This window comes from Sceloporus occidentalis, unplaced genomic scaffold (assembly GCF_023333645.1).
Source record: "Sceloporus occidentalis isolate IW3139 unplaced genomic scaffold, rSceOcc1.0.p SCAF_87, whole genome shotgun sequence".
Classification (NCBI taxonomy): Eukaryota; Metazoa; Chordata; class Lepidosauria; order Squamata; family Phrynosomatidae; genus Sceloporus; species Sceloporus occidentalis.
In genome coordinates, this window is record NW_028317067.1 from 8892 (window position 1) to 21131 (window position 12240).

A 12240-nucleotide genomic window follows, 5' to 3' on the forward strand; every position below is an offset into this window, starting at 1 on the left:
GGGCTTCAAATTGCTGCTGACTACAATGACAAAAACACCTCGTCTAACAACTCCACGGAAAGCAAATCGAATTTCGTTGTTGTTTACAGAATGGTTACAGTTGGCAGCTGTTTCCTGACTATGTGCATCCTGGCACAAATTATTGAGACGATCAACAGGAAAATCCCAATCTGTGTCCCATTGGTAGGAAGCCTCATCTCATCAATACTCCTGCTGTTCCTCACACTTTGGAACTGGCCAATAGAGGTGATGTATGGCGCTGCCATCTTGAATGGCCTGAGCGGCTGGTTCACCATATTCTGGTCCAGTGTTATCACCTGGGTGGCACACGGCTCCTCGGACAGCAGCAGGTCTCTCCAGCTAACTCTGATTCATATGGTGTATGAACTGGCAGGTATCGTCGGCACGTTTACAACGGAATATGGACTCAACAGTTTAAACGTTACAGACTTTTACCAAAGAGTCATCGCTGCCGGCTGCAGCATCACCTGCTACACATTCTGTGTCTTCTACATCATTTTTGTTTTGAGGACACCTGAGTCTGGAGTTGTACATGATGAAGAATCCAAAGGGAATTCCATGATAGAGAGTAAAGATCAAAACATCGATCCCAAGGACGCAGAGAAAAGTGGAATGTTAGAGCGCGAAGATGAAACGCAGGACGCTGCACCAAACTACATGCTGATTGGGTTTTTATCATGTAGCGCTGCCATTTACCACTTTGCTTTCACCGGAGCACATAGCGTCATCAGGCTGTTTGTAACAGAGAAACATTTCTTACGTTGCATTCCCCCAGAAGCCTGGTTATGCCTGACCCAAATTACTAGCACCCTGGGAATGTTTATTTTCGCTCGCCGTGGAAAAGACTTGGACTTCATTTTAGTGGGAATGTGCTCATTCTGCGCCGGAATTCTCATCATGGCCTTCGTGAAATGGACCTTCCTATATATCATTGGTAAGTTAAAGAAAAAATCAGTGACAATTCCAAATGTTAGAATATTGTTATAGTATTGATATATATATATATATGCCACTTTACCTAATTATTATTATTATTTATTGTTTTATAGAGCGTTATTTACGGGTGATTTAATGATAAGGGTGACCTCCTAAGTCTTTCCCATATTACATAGAAATGGATTGTGTAGGGAGTTTAATAAGAGGGACATTTATACCACTAAACGTTAGTGTTAATTGCCCCAATGCTTGTATGGTGGATACCTTAGTTGTTTACTGGACTTTATATTTACTTTACCCTCATATTCAATTTCATTTTCATGTATTCCCTTTTTCTTCTTCCTTTTTTTGCTCCCGAAGCCTTGATTGCTTCCTTACTACCACAGATGACCCCGAAGCCGCACCGCTGGTTTAGGGAAAATGAAATGGGGCGAACAGAGCCCCCTTTCTCTTGTCTTTGGCCATACCGATGAATTTAAATAAAGTATGAATGAAACAATTGTATTTTTTTTCCAGCTCAAGTAATGATGATGTTTTCACTAATGCCGATCCCGACGATCATTTCGGTGGTTTCCAAACAAGTTCCGCCGACGACATTCCGTAAGTTTATCAAACGGTTCTTATACTTTATCATTACCTGCAATGCCGGCAACACGAGAGGCAATACTCCAGCGGTATAAAGTCTTACTGTAGGATTTCCCGACCACCCATTTACCCATTAAGTGTAAACTTACACATATACACTAATGCAAATACACAGACACACACGTGCTAATACACACTCTTACACATAGTGTAAATAGTGGACTCTACTTGACAGAACGTTTTCTAATCCTTAACTTTATTTCAGTCATTTGTCCATAGATTACAATTTCAGATGATGATTGTGTGATTTTTTATTCTACATTAAGCTAATTTGAATTTTTTTTATGTTTCTGTTCTTTTAAATTGTCTTGCAAGTCCAAGTGCTGAAACGTATAACTCGATTGTACCATTTCCTTAAACTGACTGTAATTTGGGTAATCGCCCTATTTAACGAGTGACTTCTTATTCCTGTCTAGGTAAAATATTTCCTTCGCTACACATCGGATTGGAACTTTTAGGGGTCGCTTCATCAGCAGGAGTTACCGGGTTGTATTTGGCGCTGGCTCACGGACGCATTCTATTCTTCTCTATTGTGTTCTGTGCCCTCGGTTTGTTTTGTATCCTTCTGACAAGGTAAGAGTAGAAAGAGTTTAATGTCTTAGCAGTGACGATGGGTTTGGGATTTTTCCTGGTAAAAGGGAAATCTGGTTGCCCATGTAAAACGATCTAAAAAATAATAAGACAAATGAAAGATCTGCCATCTGATCTCATCATTGTTTTCCTTTTTTTCAGTATCTCTGCCTACAGGAACTGCCCGCATTATCAGAGCCAAGCAAAAGAAAAAGAAAAAGAAGAAGTGTCAGAGATATGTTCATATTGTTTCTGTGACCCATAGAATGTTCCTGCATCATGGAAATATTTGACATATTTACCCTTTCTTCACCGAGGGTATTGTGAAGTTGTTGAGCAACGATCCAAGGAGAAATCCGATTGCCTCTTGGAGTCAAGAAGGAATTTTTTTCCCCTGATGGATGTAACTTAATTAGGGGTTTTTTGCCTTCTTTTGGATCAAGGTTAGGAAGGTTGAACTTGATGGACTATAATAAATGAAATGATCAGTCGAAGGATGCATTTTGTGTTGTCTGATGTCTGTATTACAGTGTCACCTCTGTATAACAACACACAGCCTAACCTCAGAATAACCTCTGTTTGACTGTTGTAGCCTCAACTTCTGGGCTCGGCATACCCCACTTACCCACCAATGAAAACACAAAATTGCATTTTTGGATAAGAAAAGGCAAACACTAATTTTATTTATTAGGGTCAATGCCAAAACCAGACACAATAAACATAGACAATGACTCAAAACACAACAAGTAAATATATACAACAAACCCACTAAGATTGCCAAGTAATCCAGGTAGCACAGCCAAATACCACTTAACCCCTTAACGACCTATGACGGAGCAATCTTCACTTAACGACCAAACACATGCCTGGCTTAAACAGTGTTGCTGTAATGCCTCGATGTGGAAGTATTCAGCAACACCGATATCGGCATCAGGGGCCATGTCTGGCCAGTCGCCGGGGAATCAACGTCCGCCATACACTTTATGGCGGCGGACGCCCGCTTTAAAAGAGTTAAGGAGGCGATCAACAAAAACAGTATGACAGCGTGACCTTGACATCTATACAACCTGACCTCCGTATAACACAACTAACCTGTTTATAACAATACACAACACAACACAAACAAGGAGTAGAGGCTATAGACCATATACTCACTCAAAGACAAAGATATAGCGGAAGCACAGAAGAATTTCATCCTAAGCTGTATCGAGTTGATTTAAAATTTTAATTACTTTTGGTAATTTGTACTAATTGTTCCAATGAATGGTATTGGATTGAGGGTTACTGCTGGTTCATTTAATTTCTGCTGTTCAGGGACACACTATGAATCGCATGAGATTACACACACAGGTGTATATTATATATCTATATACACACTGATTCTCATATACACACCTTAACATACACATACAATAATTTTTATATTATATACATCTCATATACACACTGATTCACATATACTAACATATATATATTAATTAATACATATATTAATTATTAGGAAGCCTTGGAAACCATGTTGATTTCAGATTTAATAATTTAATTTATTTAAGGCAGGCATGTCCAAACTTTTTTCGAAGAGTGCCAGATTTGATGACGTGAACATGTGTGACCAGTTTGCCTGACATTCTTTGAACCATTAAAATTAAATGCAAATTATCTTTTCATTTTGTGACTTGGATGACAAATCTAAACAGGTGGTAAATCACTCTGCCTTTAATATCAAAAATACAGATCTATATTTGGGCAACTTTTCTGTGGGGCCTTATCAGTCCGGAACGTGGGCGCAATTGGCCCTCAGGCTGGACTTTGGACATGCCTGATTTAAGGCATATCTAGGGAGGGCAGAGTAGCATATCTGGGGGGTATAAAGGCATACTTGGGGGTATAAGGCATATCAGAGGGCACTATGGCATATGGGGGTATAAGGCATATCTGGGGGTATAAGGCATATCTGGGGAGGGCAGAGTGGCATATCTGGGGTATAAGGCATATCTGGGGGTATAAGGCATATCTGGGGAGGGCAGAGTGGCATATCTGGGGTATAAGGCATATCTGGGGGTATAAGGCATATCTGGGGGTATAAGGCATATCAGGGGGTATTAGGCATATCTAGGGAGGGCAGAGTGGTATATCTGGGGGTATAAGGCATATCTGGGGAGGGCAGAGTGGTATATCTGGGGTATAAGGCATATCTGGGGGTATAAGGCATATCTGGGAGTCTAAAACAGCTGTCTTTTATTTTTTGCCAAAGATCCACAAAAGTTTAGCAAATGCACCCGGTAGGCCCATTATAAGTGGAATGAATTCGCTAACCAGTAACACCTCGCAGTATGTGGATCATTTCTTACAAAAATATGTCCCACTCGCCCCTTCGTATGCACAAAACACAAAACACATTTGGAACATTTTAAAAGACATAAAATGGACATCTAATTACCTTTGGGCGACAATCGATGTCTCCTCGTTATACAGCGTGATTCCTCACGATAAAGGTGTGGAGGCTATCAGCGAAGCTTTACAAAGTAACTTTATTCTTGATCGCATTAGTTTTATTTTGAAACAAAACTAATCTTGTTAGAGTAGATCCCAGTTTATATTTTTGGGGAAATAAAATTTTTCTGGAGATAATATCCTATTTTTATTTGTAATAAAGTGTTACTTTATATTTTAATAGTGTCCTTTATTTAGTATTCTTTATCCAAACTTAAGGTATTACTTAGGGAGTTAATTATAATTCTGCGGAATTGAAAGCGCAAACTGCCTAAGGGGTGCGCTAATTGTCGATTGCTGGACATTAGTTATATAACAGGGGTCATTAAAAGGTCAGGAAATTTAGGGCATTACGTTTTGGCGGGCTAGGTTAGCTAAAGTTCTAGGTTGCTGGGCAGGTAGTTTAGTCAGCACGAGCGTTCTGTGTGACGGGAAAATAAGCACAGCTGATTGGTGCAATTGTATCCAATTAAAAAAATACTGTGTCTGTGTTTTTTTATTGATTTGTTATGGGTTAATATGTACATGCAATGGACATTGATTTTTGGGACATTATTTAGCTACCATCAGTGACAAACGTTATTTGGGGATCCATCTCTACACCTTTAGAGTGACCTTTAATAGCTTAATAATATAAAGTGAACTGACGTCCCACGTAACTAACATATATCCTTCTTTCCGTATAAAATCATTCAATAACTTTAAAACATCTATTGTGTCTCTTAAATAAGCTTTCGTAGTGACGGCAATAGGTTGTGATTACTGATCTATATATTCGTGAGAAATCAGGTGAAGTGGATTGGATGCCGGATATTATTGGTCGGCTGGAAGGATTGGTAACATTTTTACGTAAAAAGTGGGTATTTTAGGGAACTTTATATTTATTTAGTCATATCCATTCTTATTTACAATTCTCTTTATTAAAGCTTCATATAATAAAGATGTCAGTGATCTTTTTATAATATTAATAGGGTTACATTGTAATATTTTATAAATGTCAGTATCACTTAATCATTTCTCACATTCACTGTCATATTTTGTCTTAGCCATAATTACAATGTCCCCTAATAATCCAATCTTCATCGTGTTGGAGGAGTTGGAACACAGCCTGACCTCTGAATAACAAAGCCTTAGTAAATCCGAGTGTTGACTGCACATTCAATCGGCGTTCAGTTCTCTCGGCCTCCACATTCACTTTGATTTTTGCTGATGTCCAAATCACCGTCAGATTGATAAGTAAGAGAATACAAAGAGCGATGTTTTTATTCATTTGATGGAAAAGCACAATGCGACTGTGTGATGGATACATGAGAAACGATAATCCCATGAGAACCTCAGGACATTGATTGTGATGTCATTGACTGTGATGTATTTGTGTTGATACATTTAGACCGAATAGAGGATAACCCAGTCTTTTCAAGCACTAAGCCTTATTGGATTGCTAGAATATATCTTCATTTAAAACAAAATCTACGAGGTACAGCTTCTTCCATAGCCGTTTCTACAACTAAACTTTATCATGAAAAAGAATCAATCAGTGATCTTGACATGATTTATTTTAAAACTGCATTAATCCATAACTAGTGAAACCTTGCATCTTCTCCTATCTCCACCTCTGCTGCTCATGGAATGTTGTTGTCTATGATGTCACAAAGTGTTTCTGACTATGATGTCACAAAGACACTGATGTCATAACTAGCCCAGCACAACACTGAGGTTCATTTTCACTTTGTTTCTCGAGACGAGTGGACATATTTGGCTTTGCTGACTTTTCGAAGTGACTTTAGCATTGTTTCCAAACGATCACAATTGTATTTTTTTGCCGCTGGTGAAATTTACAAACAATGATTCATTTAAGAACCAGGATTGAGCCGGTGGTTGCTTTAACTAAAGTAGCCAGATCTTTCTATGAGATTGGGCTTCAAATTGCTGCTGACTACAATGACAAAAACACCTCGTCTAACAACTCCACGGAAAGCAAATCGAATTTCGTTGTTGTTTACAGAATGGTTACAGTTGGCAGCTGTTTCCTGACTATGTGCATCCTGGCACAAATTATTGGGACAATCAACAGGAAAATCCCAATCTGTGTTCCATTGGTAGGAGGCCTCATCTCATCAATACTCCTGCTGTTCCTCACACTTTGGAACTGGCCAATAGAGGTGATGTATGGCGCTGCCATTTTGAATGGACTGAGCGGCTGGTTCTCCATATTCTGGTCCAGTGTTATCACCTGGGTGGCACACGGCTCCTCGGACAGCAGCAGGTCTCTCCAGCTAACTCTGATTCATATGGTGTATGAACTGGCAGGTATCGTCGGCACGTTTACAACGGAATATGGACTCAACAGTTTAAACGTTACAGACTTTTACCAAAGAGTCATCGCTGCCGGCTGCAGCATCACCTGCTACACATTCTGTGTCTTCTACATCATTTTTGTTTTGAGGACACCTGAGTCTGGAGTTGTACATGATGAAGAATCCAAAGGGAATTCCATGATAGAGAGTAAAGATCAAAACATCGATCCCAAGGACGCAGAGAAAAGTGGAATGTTAGAGCGCGAAGATGAAACGCAGGACGCTGCACCAAACTACATGCTGATTGGGTTTTTATCATGTAGCGCTGCCATTTACCACTTTGCTTTCACCGGAGCACATAGCGTCATCAGGCTGTTTGTAACAGAGAAACATTTCTTACGTTGCATTCCCCCAGAAGCCTGGTTATGCCTGACCCACATTACTAGCACCGTGGGAATGTTTATTTTCGCTCGCCTTGGAAAAGACTTGGACTTTATTTTAGTGGGAATGTGCTCATTCTGCGCCGGAATTCTCATCATGGCCTTCGTGAAATGGACCTTCCTATATATCATTGGTAAGTTAAAGAAAAAATCAGTGACAATTCTTTAATGTATTCCAAATGTTAGAATATTGTATATATGCCACTTTACCTAATTATTATTATTATTTATGGTTTTATAGAGCGTAATTTACATATTACATAGAGACGTATTGTGTAGGGAGTTTAATAAGAGGGACATTTATACCACTAAACGTTAGTGTTAATTGCCCCAATGCTTGTATGGTGGATACCTTAGACGTTTACTGGACTTTATATTTATTTTACCTTCATATTCAATTTCATTTTCATGTATTCCCTTTTTCTTCTTCCTTCCTTTTTTTACTCCCGAAGCCTTGATTGCTTCCTTACTACCACAGATGACCCCGAAACAGCACCGCTGGTTTAGGGAAAATGAAATGGGGCGAACAGAGCCCCCTTTCTCTTGTCTTTGGCCATACCGATGAATTTAAATAAAGTATGAATTAAACAATTGCATTTTTTCCAGCTCAAATAGTGATGATGTTTTCACTAATGCCGATCCCGACGATCATTTCGGTGGTTTCCAAACAAGTTCCGGCGGCGACATTCCGTAAGTTTATCAAACGGTTCTTATACTTTATCATTACCTGCAATGCCGGCAACACCAGAGGCAATTCTCCAGCGGTATAAAATCTTACTGTAGGATTTTCCGACCATCCATTTACCCATTAAGTGTAAACTTACACATATACATCAATAAAAATACACAGACACACACGTGCTAATACACACTCTTACACATAGTGTAAATAGTGGACTCTACTGGACGGAACGTTTTCTAATCCTAAACTTTATTTCAGTCATTTGTCCATAGATTACAATTTCAGATGATGATTGTGTGATTTTTTATGCTACATTAAGCTGATTTTAATTTTTTTTTTGTTTCTGTTCTTTTAAATTGTCTTGCAAGTCCATGTGCTGAAACGTATAACTCGATTGTACCATTTCCTTAAACTGACTGTAATTTGGGTAATCGCCCTATTTAACGAGTGACTTCTTATTCCTGTCTAGGTAAAATATTTCCTTCACTTCAAATCGGATTGCAAATTATAGGGGTCACTTCATCAGCAGGAGTTACCGGGTTGTATTTGGCGCTGGCTGACGGACACATTCTATTCTTCTCTATTGTGTTCTGTGCCCTCGGTTTGTTTTGTATCCTTCTGACAAGGTAAGAGTAGAAAGAGTTTAATGTCTGAGCAGTGACGATGGGTTTGGGATTTTTCCTGGTAAAAGGGAAATCTGGTTGCCCATGTAAAACGATCTAAAAAATAATAAGACAAATGAAAGATCTGCCATCTGATCTCATCATCGTTTTCCTTTTTTTCAGTATCTCTGCCTACAAAAACCGCCCGCATTATCAGAGCCAAGCAAAACAAAAAGAAAAAGAAGAAGTGTCAGAGATATGTTCATATTGTTTCTGTGACCCATAGAATGTTCCTGCATCATGGAAATATTTGACATATTTACCCTTTCTTCACCGAGGGTATTGTGAAGTTGTTGACCAAGGAGAAATCCGATTGCCTCTTGGAGTCAAGAAGGAATTTTTTTCCCCTGATGGCAGAATTCGATGTAGCTTAATTAGGGTTTTTTTTGCCTTCTTTTGGATCAAGACTAGGAAGGTTGAACTTGATGGACTATAATAAATGAAATGATCAGTCGAAGGATGCATTTTGTGTTCACGTTGTCTTTTATTCAAATTATATGAATGATCTACAACATTTAAATGTGACGAATAAGCAAAAATAGAAGAAATTCTTTATTCACAGAACTGTCTAAAACAGCACATAGCCTGGCCTCTGTATAACAACACATAGTCTGATGTCTGTATTACAGTGTCACCTCTATATAACAACACATAGTCTGATGTCTGTATTACAGTGTAACCTCTGTATAACAACACATAGTCTGATGTCTGTATTACAGTGTCACCTCTGTACAACAACACATAGTCTGATGTCTGTATTACAGTGTCACCTCTATATAACACATAGTCTGATGTCTGTATTACAGTGTCACCTCTGTATAACAGCACACAGCCTAACCTCAGAATAACCTCTGTTTGACTGTTGTAGCCTCAACTTCTGGGCTCGGCATACCCCACTTACCCACCAATGAAAACACAAAATTGCGTTTTTGGATAAGAAAAAGCAAACACCAATTTTATTTATTAGGGTCAATGCCAAAACCAGACACAATAAACATAGACAATGACTCAAAACACAACAAGTAAATATATACAACAAACCCACTAAGATTGCCAAGTAATCTAGGTAGCAGAGCCAAATACCACTTAACCCCTTAACGACCTGTGACGGAAGGAAGGTTAGGTACAAGGGTTGAACTTGATGGACTATAATAAATGAAATGATCAGTCGAAGCATTTTGTGTTCACGTTGTCTTTTATTCAAATTATTTGGATGATCTACAACATTTAAATGTGACGAATAAGCAAAAATAGAAGAAATTCTTTATTCACAGAACTGTCTAAAACAGCACATAGCCTGGCCTCTGTATAACAAAAGAAACTATGACCTCTATATTACACACAATCTTAGCTCTGTATAACAACAAGGGCAGGTGTAAGGCAAGTGAATGTGTATATATGTGTGTATTTGTAAGCTTGTGTGTGTATGGGCAGGTGTATGTGTATGGGCAGGTGTGTGTAAGAGCAGTGTAGGTATTTGTGTGTTTGTAAGCTGCTGTGTGTATGTGTATGTGTAAAGGCAGGGGTGAGTAATGGCAGTGTATGTCTATATGCATGTTTATGGGCTGGTGTATGTAAAGGTAGTGTATGTGTATATGTGTGTTAATGGGCAGGTGTGTGTAAAGGCAGTGTATGCGTATATGTGTGTATGGGCAGGTGTGTGTAAAGGCAGTGTATGTGTATATGCGTGTTAATGGGCAGGTGTGTGTATAAAGTCAGTGTATGTGCACATGTGTGTATATGGGCAGGTGTGTGTAAGGGCAGTGTATGTGTATATGAGTGTTTATGGGCTGGTGTTTGTAAAGGCAGTGTGTACGGGCAGTGTATGTGTATATATGTGTTAATGGGTAGGTATGTGTAAAGGCAGGGTATGTGTATATGGGCAGGTGTGTGTGAGGGCAGACGTGTGTGAAGGAAGTATATGTGTATATGCATGTTTAAGGGCAGGTGTGTGTAAAGGCAGTGTGTGTGTGTGGGCAGTTGTGTGTAAGGGCAGTCTATGTGTATATGTGTGTTCATGGACAGTCTTGTGTAAAGGCAGCATGTGGGCAGTCCTGTGTAAGGGCAGTGTATGTGTATATGTGTGTTTATGGGCAGATGTGTGTAAAGGCAGCGTGTATGGAAAGTGGTGTGTAAGGGCAGAGTATATGTATATGTGTGTGTTTATAGGCAGGTGTGAGTAAGGGCAGTGTAAAATAGCTGGGGGGCATAATTTTCCATTCTTGCTTGGGGCGCAAAAGGAGCTAGCTACGGCTCTGGGTGCGGGAGCGGAGGGAGTGATTTCATGCTAGGGAGCGTGGAGCGGGGCCCAAGGAAATGCTTGCGTAGGGTCCAGTTTTTTCAAAATAAAATGTATTGGAAGCAGGATCTAATATATATATATATACACATACACATTACACATACACATACATACACATACATACTACATACATACATTTTGGCAGCAGGGGCTAATATTAATACATATTGGCAGCAGGGTCTAATATCAGTATATATTGGTAGTAGGGGCTAACATGACTATATATTGGCAGCAGGGTCTAATGTTAAAGAAGAAAAACTAACCGTCAGTTCAGCTGTTATTTTGAAATCATCTTTCAATCACAGACTTTACTTCAAACAAGTTCTTGTTCTGTAGTTAAAAATGCATGTATTTATATGTATATGTAGCATTTTATAATTGCCCCCCTACTTTGGTCCCTGTCCTCCATTTGTCCCTTAAATATTAAAGCTGGAGATGCCACTGCCTGGAATGAGAAGTCTGAGTAAAGGAGGTCTCAGCCAATCAGGAGAGACTTCTCAACTCTTCTGAGTTCAGGAGCCTCTCCTGATAGGTTGAGTCCCTCCAGGTGTGTGTTTGGCTGTGTGTATGTGACTGTGTTTGTTTGTGTGACTCGGTGATGGTTACAGAGAGAGAACTCGTTTGGGAACCCATCGACGTGATGTAAAATAAAACGCGATTCACCAGACCAGGCCACCTTCTTCCATTGCTCCGTGGTTCAGTTCTTATGGTCACTTGCCCATTGCAGGCTCTTTCTGCAGTGGACAGGGGTCAGCGTGGGCATCCTGACTGGTCTGCAGCTACTCAGCCCCATACACGACAAACTGCGATGCTCTGCGTGTTCTGACACCTTTCCATCAGAACCAGAAGTAACTTTTTCAACAATTTGAGTTACAGCATCTCTTCTGTCGGATTTGACCACACGAGCCGGTCTACGCCCCCCCCCCAAGCGCATCAATGAGCCTTGGCCGCCCACAATCCCTTTACTGGTTCACTGCTTTTCTATCCTTGAACCATTTTTGATAGGTACTGACCACCGCAGACCGGGAACCCACGAAAAGAGCTGCAGTTCTGGAGTTGCTCTGACCCAGTCGTCTCGCCATCTCAATTTGGCCCTTGTTGATCCTTACATTTGCCCATTTTACCTGTTGAATGAAATGTTCACTTGGTGCCTCATTTATCCCACCCACTGACTTGCTGATCTGTAGATCAG